This window comes from Nanorana parkeri, unplaced genomic scaffold (assembly GCF_000935625.1).
Source record: "Nanorana parkeri isolate BGI_ZX_2015 unplaced genomic scaffold, ASM93562v1 scaffold2015, whole genome shotgun sequence".
NCBI classification, from domain to species: domain Eukaryota; kingdom Metazoa; phylum Chordata; class Amphibia; order Anura; family Dicroglossidae; genus Nanorana; species Nanorana parkeri.
In genome coordinates this window covers 33,173-47,202 of record NW_017308283.1, presented here as the reverse complement: position 1 = coordinate 47,202, position 14,030 = coordinate 33,173, and positions in this window count along the sequence as shown.

Here is a 14,030-nt window from a genome sequence, read left to right as displayed (position 1 = left end):
ATATATATATTGTGATGTTTGGGGAAGTTAGCACAAATGGTGAGCGCTTAAGGACCAGACTTGAAGCTGTCTTAACAGTCTTTTATTTCTTCAGCAGCAGAACAATGACTTTCTTCAGTAAAACAACATAAGGTTTGCTTGTCTTTCAGCAATAGATAATATCTCACCGACTCAAGGTTGTCACATATACTCTATGTGTCGCAGTCCCAGGATTTTAGGGTTTTTATCAGCTAGACTACTCAGAAGCACGCTTTACCCTTAAGCACCTTTTCACACCACTCGTGTGACTCCTCCACACATCCCTCGTGTGTCACTGTCTCTCTAAGCCCCTTGGCTGTCTTCCTTATGCCTCCAGCACACACAGCTGCCTTGCTCCCCTCTGACTTCTGGGTGGAATACTCTTGACTCCTGAACACTTCTGTTCCTCTTCCCAGCTGGAGCCCAGAACACTAGCCAGCACCATTTCCATAAGGGCTGTGCACAGGTGTGCAATCATTAGGTGCTGGCCACTGCTAAACGATGGACCCAGGAATGGAGATTTAATCCCTCCCAATTAGCATAGAGATCTCCCGATTCCAGGATCCCATGCCAAATCCAGAAAACCTGGGGAGAACTGTAAAGTCAGCTCTTTCCCAGTACCAGAACTTGCTTCCTGGAACCGCTCAGCCCCGCTGGCTGAGAATCCTGGGTGACTACAACACCCAATTCTACAGTGGGAATGCGTGAAACATATCCTTGGAAGCCTGCCCCATGCCCTTTTCCTCCTCCTCACTTTTCTCTCTTTAAAATAACAAAAGTGCAGAGAAATACATTTTGTTCTGCCAGAAAACCAGGGTGCTCTCAACTTCCTACAATGAAATCCAATGCATTGTTGGAGGCTCTGCTTAGTTATTTTCTCCTGTATTATAGAGTGCCTCCCTGTTTCCTTATCTCTGTAACATAAGGGGAATGTGTTATATAGTCCAGCAGTAGAAAACTCAGGGAAGGCGGACAACACTGCTTGGGATTTCAGTGCAGCAGAAGCACTGTGTTGTCAGATCAAAGGAAAAGTTAGGAGCACATTGGATTTCTGGTAGATCAACAGGTATTTTTCTCTACTTGCACTGTTTTTAAAGAGACAAAACGTGGGGAAATGTTGCATGTATTGCAGAGAAGTACTGAATATATTATGTTTTATTTTGCCCTAATTTACACTTATAGATTAGACAATATAAATATCAAATAACCCCAACCCTTATGTTTTGTAAATCCCTCTCACACCTGAGGGTTTCAGCTGCAAGCAGTGGTAAAGCGTTCTTGAAGCCCATTAGTTTGCTATAGTCTGCTATAAGCTTGTTTAAAGGTAAAGTTGCATTGCCTTAAAGAAAGAGTATAAAGGTCCTTGGTAAATTCTATTTGAAATGTTTTTAAAGTTTACAAGTTTAGATTTTCTTAATATTTTTATAAAATCTTTGCTTTTCAAATAAACATTCAAACGGGGTACATGCATAGCCCTCTGTTTGCAGAGCATGCTGGACTTTTTACTTAGATAACCCAAGACTGCCTCCTCTGACTGATTCAGCTGTGTGTGTGTGTATCTATAATGTAATCTGTAAAGGAAACGTTTTGCTATTTTACTGTTTAAAGCCCTTCCATGTGCACCTTGCTTTAATGCTGGTTATGAGTTGATGAGTGCGTTTGCCATTTGTTTTGTTTGACTGATTTGGTGCAGTGACACACTGGGGGTCTCAGCTGCCACTGTGATGTGCGGGGTCCCTTGTGCATCCCTGTGCCTTTAAGGAGGTCGGGCTGCCTCCTGGCGAACCTGCTGCTTAAACATTTTCAATAATAGTGAATATTTTAAAAAAAGGGGCAGATATACTTGCACCATTTGGCATTCTCTAGGTTTTAGTAAGCCTTTCATTAGCTTGGAGAACAATCCACATTTTACTGTTTATTCAAGTGAAGTGCAACTAGAGAGCCATCTAAGCTGTACTTGATGTAAACTCACTCCATCAGCAGACAGCATATAGAAACGATGCAAACAAATTATTATCTAAATATTTATACATGAACAAAAACAAACATATGGTCGGTATAATTATCTTTCCCATTTTCATAATTAGCTAAATGGCCATTCCACATAAACTGCAGTATTTTCAACTCTGTCAGCAGAAAGGAAGCACATTTTAATGATTTTTTCAATAATATCAAGCCTGTAGGACTGTATTTGGCTGACAGATATTTAGTTATGAAGTGGATGTGCTAATACGATATGCTAATACCAGTGTACAATTACAGTGTACAAGTCAAGTGTTTCTCTAACAGTATTTATTCTCAAGGCACAGAAGACATTTACTGTATATGTCAGCATTCAGCTTATTAATATATCTGATCTAGGTCTGGCTTCCAGCAGCTTAGGAATAGGGATGAGTGAACCGAGCAAAGTTCAGTTTTCTGGACTTACGCCAAACCCACAAGGAAAATCCAAATCTGTGAACCCTGAACATAATGCCCCAACCTCATTGAAGTCTTTGGGAAATGAATCTTGTAATTTTTTCTGATCTTTTCCAAGACCAGTTTGCAAGCTTTTGTTAAAATAAGCATTGGCATTTGGGCACTGCCATGGGGGACATGCACCAATGCAAAAAAAAATAAATACTGTTCAGTGGGGTGTGGGTCTTTTAATCCAGCTTAAAAAGCAACACAAATCTTTTAACTATCATGTTCGTGGGATGCCTTAAACCTGCACGAGAGGGTGCACACCAGTACAATGTACTACTGCAAAAGTGACATTAGAAAAAAAATACTATTGCCACTAAATAACAGCTCCCAAGCATATTTACTTGTCCGCAATATAAGAGGGAAAGACCGAGCAGATTTTATCATGAAATTCAATTTGGAGTGTATGTCAGAGACAACAGCCAGGAATATTGCATAGACTTGCTGTGCATCATGTAAGCAGTTTTACTAGTTTGCAATGTAAGATGGACAGATAAGACAGGTTTTATCATGAAATAAAGATTATTATATTAAAGGCAACAGCCAGAAGTATTGCACAGACTTGCAGCACATCTTATCTGCAGTTTTACTAGGCCACAATGTAAGAGGAAGAGACAAGAAGTGTATGTGAAATACAAATTAGAATGTATTATTTCTAAGACTAAGAACAGAACTATTGTACAGACCCCATAGTCATCATTGAAGCAGAGTCGGTCGCATTTTGAAAAGGGCACACAACATGCAGCCTTTCGTCTGCAAAATCCACATTTAAAGCAGAAAAATTAATCACCTCTAATAATGGATGTGTCCCATGTGGGTTCGAAAAGCATCTGTGCATCCCTACTTTTTCCAATAGAAAGGTATGCACAAGGTGATCATGGTAACAATTTCATTTTTTTATGCTATTAATTTTCCCTTAGGCATGCTGTTCTGTTTCGGATCTGAACAAAACTTTGCATTGCTCATGTGTCTATAATTAGAGAAGTCAAACCTTTTACTTGCAGAGGGAGAACATTCAGTAATATACAGCCTAAGCACATTGTACAAAATTATAACATGTTTTTTTTAAATAATGCCAAATAGAAGTTTTCCTCTCTATTGCAAAATTATATCTGGAATCTGACTGCCTATTAGGAACAACAATACAGATCATTTTTTAGATGTATTTTTTCTCATAGCAGCAAAGTGTTATGGACAGATCTCCAGGACTAAATTGCACTGCAGTTATTTAATATTCTCTACTACAGGACAAAGTGGAACATTGCCAAAAAAAAGCTGAATGATGGTACAAAAGGCAGGAAAAGAGAAGAAACTGAAACCAGAGGAAGCAAAAAGTATCTGGTATCTGAAGATCAGCCACGAGCAGATGATGACAGATGCTAAGGACAAACAACAAGAGTTTTAACAGGTAACCAGACATGAGTATATAAAAGTAGCCTGGCACTTCAGGATACAAATATTTTTGTTTAGACACTTAATGAGCGCTCTCATCCTATTTTAAGCCCTACTGATTGGGACCAGGTGTATAGCTGCAGCATAACCATACCAAGCCTAATATCATTCGACAAATGGCAGGAGGCATCTAGACACAGCTAGTCTAGGCACTCCATAAGTAGTGATGGGCTTGATGTTCGAACTGGCGAACACACGAACTGTCAGGGTGCAAGACTTTACCCAATCAGGGCACAGTAGTCTGTAAAAGCCATGATTGTCCAAATGATGACTTTGGCCAATCATGGCTCACTTGTCAGATGCTCTACAACTGTAAACTATTGGGTGGAGCTAGCTGTCACTGCTAGCTCCGCGTAATTGTTCATATGTTGACAACATTTGTCAAAATGCCATTCTGCGGTCCAGGGGCGACCCTGGAAAAGCACCCTTCCAGTGCCGAGGGCATGTAGCCTGGTATCGCCGGGAGGGGGGGTGCTTGCTCTTCCCCCCCCCCCTCCTTTCCGGCCCTGCCAGGCCTGTGCTCGGATCAAAGGTCTGGTATGGAATTTTAGGGGGGACCCCACTGTTTTTTCCCCATTTTGGGGGGTGGAGTTCCTCCTTAAAATTCCTACCAGACCTTAAGGGTCTGGTATGACTTTGAGGGTGAACTCCACACACTTGTTTAGTTTTTTATTTACATGGAGTCCCTCCTAAAATTCCTACCAGACCTTAGGGGTCTGGTATGACTTTTGGGGGGAACCTCACGTTTTTGTTTGTTTTTTTAAATGGGGTCCCTCCTAACATTCCTACCAGACCTAAAGGGTCTGGTATTGTTTGGGACGGGGAACAGCACGCTTTTTTTTTTTTTTAAATGTCATTTTTTTTCTTTACAAATGTCAGTTTTGGTGCAGCAGGTTCTATACATCGTACAGATGTGCCACTTTACAGGCAGTTTAAGGGGACAACCCAAGCACGATATTTAAAGGAATGTTTCATTTTTATTGTTTCACTTTAAGTGATGCTAAAATCACTGCTGCTTTAAAAATGGTGGCTTTTTTGATTGATACATGTCCCACAGGGCAGTACCCGAATCCCCATACCTTTTTATTGCCATTAACTTGCATATAAGCCTTCAAAATGGGGTCAATTGATTTTTAAAGTTCTACCCCCATAGACTTGCATTGAGTTCAAGTTCGAAATCGAACTTTTCCCATGTTCGGGGTTGTTCAGTTCATCACTATTAATAAGGAGGATGAATGAAGAAGATGTGAGAGAACTTGCAATCTGCAAGCGATGTGCAGCCACAGATGAGTTGTTACAATTTAATTAATTATTGTTTTCTCATTTATTTAGCATCAAAATACATTAAAGGCTTTTATAGAGCACATAGTATCAATTACATCAGTCCCTGCCCCAAAGGTTCTTGCAAACTGCTGATCCTATCACAGTCATACAGATATACATACATAGACACTAGGATTAATATTGAGTAAAGACTAATAAACTTTAAACATACAAACTCCAAGACCTTTGTATGCTGGGTTGCAATTTTAACCTTGAATATATTAATGTTTTTTCTTTTTTTCAATGGAAAGGCCTTTATTTGGTAAATTGTCTTAATAAATTCCATGCTCCTGACAAATGGACAAACAATTTTAGGAAATGTATTTTTTATTATTTTAGACAGTTTTATTTTACACAGTTTTATATATATATATATATATATATATATACACACACACATATATTTAATTTTATTTAATTTATATTGTTTTACATATTGTAATGCAGTGACAGCTGCAGCTTGGAGTTTTTTTGTGAACAAATACAATATGATACATCTACATATGATACTACCTCTTCTACCTGAAAAAGATCTTGCATGCAGAACAGCTTGTGGATATTGTGCATCTTATGTATAAAACTAAAAGAGACTTTCAACTGCACATCATTTCCTCAGCACATAGAAATTTAACGGCTCCTCCCACATCAGGCTCTGCAACCCAGGTGCACTGCAGGTGCTGTCTGGGTGCTGTCCACACTGTGTAGTAACACCATCCAAGAAGATACCTCACACTACTCGTTCACCAGGTGTGTAATTTATTTCATCTGACAGCCAGAATGCTATAGTCCCTGCCTTGTAGCCACCCACATCTAACGCATTTCACCCCTACAAGCTTAGTGGTAGAGCATCCGCTCTGCCAAAAAAGAAAGGCAAAAAGGGGGGACAAGAGTGAGCGCAACCCCCACCTCCCCCCCAGCCCATCACTGCGATACCAGGCCACATGCCCTTGGCACTGGGAGGGTGCTTTTCCAGGGTTGCCCCTGGAAAAGAACCCTGTCCCCTTGCCGATGAGGACAAGGGCCTCTTCCCCACAAACCCTTGGCCAGATGCCCCTCCCCATCTTGTGAATGAGTAGGGGTAAAAAAAACCACAAGTCCTTTATTAAAAAAATAAAATTAATTGATCCATCAACGTAATCCAGGGTCAATCACAATGTCCAGCGTTGTCCACAATGACATTGACTTGATGAAATAAACAATAAAAAAATTCATAGAAATAATAATTTTTAAAAAACGACAACAGCCATGCCGTCCGCTGTGACGAACACCCACCGCAGAATGGCATTTTGACGGATGTCGGCAACTTATAAACAATTGGGCGGAGCTAGCAGTGACAGTTGTAACAGGTGAGCTATGACTGGGCAGGGTCATCATGACTTTGCCCAATCATGGCTCTCACAGTTCTCTGTGTCTTGATTGGGCAAAGGCTTTAGCCAATTAGGGCTTTAGAAAGCGCACTGCCGTATGGGGCGAACAGCCCGCCGACCGCCCTGATAGTTTGCGTGTTTGGCGAACACACGAACTAGCGATGTTCGAGTCAAACTCAATATACAGCTACCAATATACCAATATACAGCTACATAATATTTGCTGCTTTTTGCATGCGTCTCACACAGAAGATAGCAGCACTGCCATTGGGATTTAGGTCTTCATTTGTATACAAGACGACTTGTCAATTCATTTGAGTTGTGTCTGCAGAGGAAACTTAACATATGCACACCTGTGGATTCCTTGTGAATCAAAGCCAGCCAGTTTTGATATGTAAAAACACTGGTCATAACAGACAAGGAATCATGCTTTGTATTAAGATAATGAATATCACCATTCTTGGATGGATTTTGATAAAATACATCTATAGTGGGGAAATTGTCCTTTGGCTACAAATGATACCTACCAAATATACTGTTATCTAAATGACAATGTAACACATCAATAGAAGGAAAGATGTATATGTTGATTCTGTGTTCAAACATAATACATAATTCTGCTCAACTGAGGAAGTGGAGCTTTTCATAATGAAAATAATAGAGCACAAAAAAAACAAGTATATGAGATTTACTGCGTTTGTGACATCTGGGGAAACATGGAAAACATTACAAATAAGTTATATAGTAACAAATAATGAGAAATACTATGTTTGCAATTACTCAGTATTGAGTAAATACATTTGCTAAACTGAGAAACAATTGTTCATTGTTTTTATTCAAGTGTGTGATTTTGTGCATCAATCATTAAAGTTTAGGTAGTTTTTTGCATATATTAAGTGGATTTTTTCAGGTATATCTTCTATTAGAGGGAATGTATTTATAATCTTTGTAAACACAAGAAAGTAGTCATAAAAGGGGTATCTGTTTACTGTGAATACAATGCGGTGGCACACACACACACACACAACACAATGCATTTCATTGTAATCAAGCACGATGCCACTGAAAAGCACAGTGAACACAGAGGGGTAAACATCACTCCCTGTAGCCCGCCACACTGAAAACCAAGGAAACATAGCAGTGTATAGCTCTATGGTGGAACATAGCACTGTACAGTACAGTAGCACTAATTGTCCTTCACTGTCTCAAGCACACACTGACAAAAGGCTGATGGGAGAGCTGAGATGGACTGCACATTGTTAAAACCACATTATTGGTGACACTATTCCACCTGGTCACAGTTAACAGTGCAATTCAAAGCAATTTGGGAATTTGTTTTTGCACTGGTTGAACTAAGTAATATGTTCATGATTTAGGTGAATTGTGAACAAGCAAACTTCAGGTCAAACCATGCATCAGCTGGAACTCCAACCACATGGAAAAAATGGAATCTATAGCCCTCCGGCCGCAATGCGATCAGCCGCACGGGATCACAAGGCACATTATGCCTGCGATCCGGTACGATCAAAATGCTACAAGCACTATTTTGATTGGTCCGGACCACAGGCATAATGTGCCTTGCGATCCCGTGCAGCCCATCGCATTGCTGCCAGAGGGCGTGGCTACGGTGCCATTCACTTCAATAGCCCGCCACACCCCGTCCTGCCCACAAAAAAAGTGAGCCGGCCTTAATGCGAGGCAGTGCGTTCTGGCTAGAATCAGGCCGGAACGCTACAGATGAAACTATCCACATAGTACCTGCACTTACCAGACAAATATACTAAGGGATCTAGTTATACATATATTTACAGAAGAATAATGCAGCTTTCATACATTTTTCTAATTGAATTCAATCAGGAAAATATATGAATCCTGAGTGAAAGTTGTGTGAATCTTTGTGAAAAAAAATATAAATAGACCCATGAGGGATATTGTTTCTGAGAGACCAATAAAAACTGTAGATATCAGTTCATTTAAAAACCGAAATATTTCTATATACTGTATTACAGAGGTATTCTATGACATTTGATTAAATGATAACAATTACAATATGGATAGAGGCAAAACTAAAGAGTGTATGTAATGCTAAAACTTTGTTTTTCTAATTTGCCATTTTGGAAACTCAAAACCATACAGCACAGAACCATAAGAATGCAATTCTGTCTTACTTGAACAAATGAAGAGGAAGGAAGAAGGAAATGGGTAGTTTATTCCCTTAAATATTTATGTAAGCCGACCAATTTCCCTTTCAATGTAAGACAAGCCTACTAAATAAATACATATATTTTCCTTCTGGTGCTCCTAGAAAGTAAAAAGTAAGTGGTTCAGCATGATTCATATTTGTCATATGGCTCGAAAGAAACATCTGACAGTCATAACTAATGGATTGTTCACACACCACCATGCTTTAAATAGGCGGTCAAAAGAGTTTACTATAGAGGGTGGTTTGCATACTGTATTTCATATTAATATCAGTCATCTCAGTGTCCCTATTCTGTATTACCCCCAGATCAATGGGCTTTTGATTATGATGAACTATGGTTCACCCTTATGTGCCCCACTCTCTGAGATCATTTGTGTTATTGTGGCTTTATGTTGAAATTAGTAACTCGCACTGACACAGTTGACTCTACCACCTGCCTCATATGAGATAAAACTTTTGCTATGACAGCCCACAGTTATACCCGTGTCCAAGATTTTAGATGTCTGTAGGTCAGACACTACAAAAAAGAATCTGGAGGATGGCCAGAGAGTCATGACAGGCAACAAGCACTTCCAGATGTTTGTGTATGGGAATTGTACTGAGTCACTGGCTTAATAAAAAAAAGTATTTTTTTTTATTGAACTGGAGGCCAGCCTAAACTAAACACCTGATAACAGCCCCTTTCCACTGGTTTTAAGTGATAGCTTTTCTTGTCACCCTTATAATTGCCCTCTTCACATTTGTGTTCAATGGTAAATTGGTAGCGAGTGGTCCCTCAGGACCCCACCCCTAACAAAAGCACCTTTAATTGCATTGGTGGTGGTCAATGAAATAGTTACTATAACTGCATCTCCGAGGACAAACAAGTATCACATATAAACACCATCTTTCATTTTTATTAATGACATGAGTACGCATGACACAATTTCCGAAGATGCTATTAGTTTAGAAAAAAAACATTTTAACTTTAATTCCTAATACTGAATTGCTTTATCGAGGAGACTGGTGGTTTTATTGTGGAGTATAGAACAGATTACAGCAACAAATTGGGAAACTCCAGTTGCGAAACTTATAAACATCTCCATAAAATGTATTAAATGCCTGTAATGAGCACTCCTTGCTCTTTGAACAGATTAAATAGTGTAGCCTCTACCTCCAGCACAAAAGAGTTTTTGAATGTCTTTTCTAAACAAACAGCCACTGACAACAACTCTGGTGAACCAAATAATGCAAAATATTTATGGACAATTGCAGTAATTGATGGGATCCAAAAGAAAAAGTTAGAGAATAACATGTTGCATCATCATTTACCCCTTCTCCTGATGTGGTTCCCTTTATTTTGACTGTCAGACCATCATCCTCAATGTAATCATCTCCATCCCCAGAGTGTAAAGCTGGCTATACACCTTACAACTATCGCACGACTTTCGTTATGTGATGGTTGTAAGGTAATTAAAATCTTGTATGATCTGCCCATCTTAGTCAAGCAGATCGTACTTGCGATCATCGCAAGCCCTCCCCGCGGATTCCAATGCTGAGCGGGCAGTGTGCGCTTGCGCACACCGGCCCGTTCGGCATTTGTCTTCCGAGCATGCCACTAACCCGCCGAAAATGGTACGATTCTTGGCGGGTTTTCGAGCGTGCTCGGAAGACAAAAGACATGCGACCGTACAGCAGAAACGGCCGCATGCCTTCTATACACCTGACGATTATCGTACGATCGCTGGATCACCTGCGATTATCGTACGATAATCGGCAGGTGTATGGGCACCTTAAGTAAAATGCCTGATTAGAACCAAAACTTGTTGCACCTTGTGCTCAAATCCCACCTTTACCGTGTCCAAAAAATAGTTAAATAATAGTTAAATACTTAAATAGTAAATGGGATATGCTGGGATATGCTTGCTAGTAACTTGTGATGACTTTTGTGAAGATGGTCAAGTCATCTAGTTGGCAATCAGATATTTAATTTGGAGAAATTAGCCTTTTGGAAGTTTGCCACAAGAGAGGGAACAGCACTTTGCTTAGAAGCTTAGATCCAATGTATGCTGTTGCTGCTGGTTATACCTTCTATAAGCTATATTAGCACAATAACCTTCTTTATTTTGAGTAGATAAGGCTGTGAAATGATCTGCCCTGGTTTAAAATCACTACCCTTTCTTCACTTTTCTGTTTCACCTTCTCTTTTCTTTTTATCTCAATGCACAAACGCATACTTTGCTTTATCTTAGCGATGTTGGGAACTTGGGGCAACACAGGAATCGGTTAAATAAAACTCTGATAAAACAACACATCTAGAAAAAAGATAACACAACATTTCTAGTATTTCTAAAAAGTAGTGCTCTTCAATGCATCAAAATGTTTTTTAGCGGTAATCATAAAATGAAACAAATATAATCTTTTGGTTACAAAAAACAAGACAATGAGGATTTTGTTCATGTGAATATAGTATTTATAATCATGACAAAAAAAAACATTCAAAACTAAAATTTAAGGGGCTTACTAAAAGGATAATAGATTTAATTATATGGATCTTTAAATAGCAGTGACTTGAGATTATGTTGGGAAAAATGGCAATCCTGACAAATTGGTCACAAATGGCCTATACAATATCGAGGAAGCAAACAGTCACAATATGTGGGCAATTAAAGGGCAATTATTACAATATGCAGGCATAAAAACGGACAATTGCGGTAGTAAGAGGCCAATAGATTGGCAATATGCAGCGAAAAAATAGCCATTTGTGACAATAAAAGGGAGATTCCACATAGCACCAATTCAGCCACCCTCCCAGCAAAACCTGCTTTTAATGATGCGACCTTCCTTGTTGCCTTTCACACACTGTAAACATTAGGTAAAATGTAATTTATTTTTCAGTGAGCATATAAAATTGACCACTTAAATAAATTTAAAAAAAAATTATTAATACAAAAAATGACAGTATATATGGTTTTAAAATCCACAATCCACCTCTCAGAGGTATACCACATCCAATAATCCTTTTCAGAATGTCATCCAGCAATTGGTAAGAATGTTTTGTATACTTTTTACCAATAATTCTTTTTTGACTGTATTGAACTAATCATGATGATTTAGTGATACCTGTCATCTCTTGAAGAAATTAACCTTGATCCATAAAATGTGTAGAGTTTATGGTCTCCACATCTCCTCCAGGAGACCTTGAAGGGAAAAAGCTACAGTATGTTTATATGCCAAAGCACTTGTAAATAATCACTTCAGATGGCATTCACAGAAGGATTATTGGATGGGGTATAGCCCTGAGAGGTGCATTGCTAATTGTACCACTATATGAACTGTATTTTAATATTTTGTATTTATAACATTATTTTTTTTTAAATATTTTTGTGGTCTATTAGTTATGCTCCCTGAATAGAGTACCAGTAAAGTCCAGAATGACGTTTGCTCTATACCTTGTCTAGTTAATATGGCATGGGGGCACTGAGCTGAAGCTTGGGACTCAATAAACGCTGTATGGTCTTCTAGTACTAACTGCATTCATGTGTGTCCTTTATACGTGTCTGGAGTTTAATCTTAAGCACAGTTTAGGTGTTAAATAGATAGCATAAGTAGCTCACTGATTGCTTTCACTGGTTGCCTGGAATTACTCTTTTAGAAGGGTTTGGCTTGTGTGTAAAGGTTAGTATACTAAAGGTGCACCTCTTTCTTTTGAATACTCTCCTGGGAAAATGTCTCCTCTAATCTGTTGGTTAAATGATTTTTCAATGAAACTATTCATCTTTAACTTTCCCTTGTGGCATCTAAACATTGCTTTGTCAGCCTTAACAGAGAAAGCTTTTGAACTTCTTGAGGAATTTTTTATTACATTTTTGATGTGGAAAGCTGTATTTTGGTGGCAAGTATTACCACAACTAGAGTCAGTGAAATTCAAGCTTTGTAAGGAACCGTATATGAAGAAATTTCCAATAAAAAAAGCCTGGCCTAGGGTTTTGCCAGATACTAATGTAAATCAAGACATTTTCCTTCAGAAATATTTTTGGAATCTGCAGATTATTTTCAGATCGCACTGCATGTGTTAGAAGAGTAGTTATTTATTTAAAGCGTATCTGAACCCAAGAACAACAAATGGCAGCTGCTGCATCCTACCCAGGGAAATACTGCTACGTTTCCCCTACAATTCCCAACATATTGTAGCCAATTAAATTACAGTATAAGGATAGGTACAGATTTGCAAAACATCAGTACTGTAACTGTATCCAGGATGTGTCAGTGAATATGAGAACAGAGCTATGGAGGCACAGACTGGACAGAGGCCCTCTTGCTTTAACACTGGGGACCAATAGCCCATTTAGGAATAAAAGGTGCGAGGAGTACTTTGAAACTATCTCGCAGACAAACCAACTGCACCTCATACCTCTTATATTGATGCCAAACACAACTGTTAGCTTTTCGTTGTGTCAGAGTTCAGCTTTAAATTAGAAACAGGGATACTGCTAGGAGAGATGTGGAAGAAAAACGAATTTTCAGAAATGCAAATCATGCATCCGAATTTCTGAATGACATAAATAATGAATTCATACGAATCCGAATTTCCAATAAAGAAAATTTCGGATACATCCAAATTTTTTTCCCCAAAAGAATTCTTACCGTGTTAAGCATCAACTTTAAAAATAAATCAGAATTTTCATTAGCGGTAATATGTATGAACGAATTCTCGTTCCAGCAAAGTGACATTAGACAAAAGAAAACAAAATGACCAGTCCGCAGAAGAGAAAAAAAAGGCAATTGATACCCTTAGGTTTGGTAGGAATGTTAGGGGGGACCCCCAATGTAAAAAAAAAAAAGCATGAGGTTTTCCCCCAAAAGTCATACCAGACCCTTTAGGACTGGTAGGAATTTTAAGGGTGACCCCAATGCCAAAAAAACAAAAACAAAACGTGGGGTCCCTTAATACGTGCACTGGCCTGGTAGGGCAGGAAAGGGGGGCGAGGAGCGAGCGCCCCCCTCCCTGCGCCATACCAGGCCACATGCCCTCGGCATGGAGAGGGTGCTTTGCCCAGGAGGGGCCCCCAGAAAAGCACCGTGTCCCCATGCCAATGAGGACAAGGTCCTTTTCCCCACACCCTGGCCCTGTGGTTGTGGGGGTCTGCAGGCAGGCAGGCAGGCTTATTTGCATCTGAGTACCCCCTTTCATACAGAGGCGCCCAGATGCCATAACCCCCCCC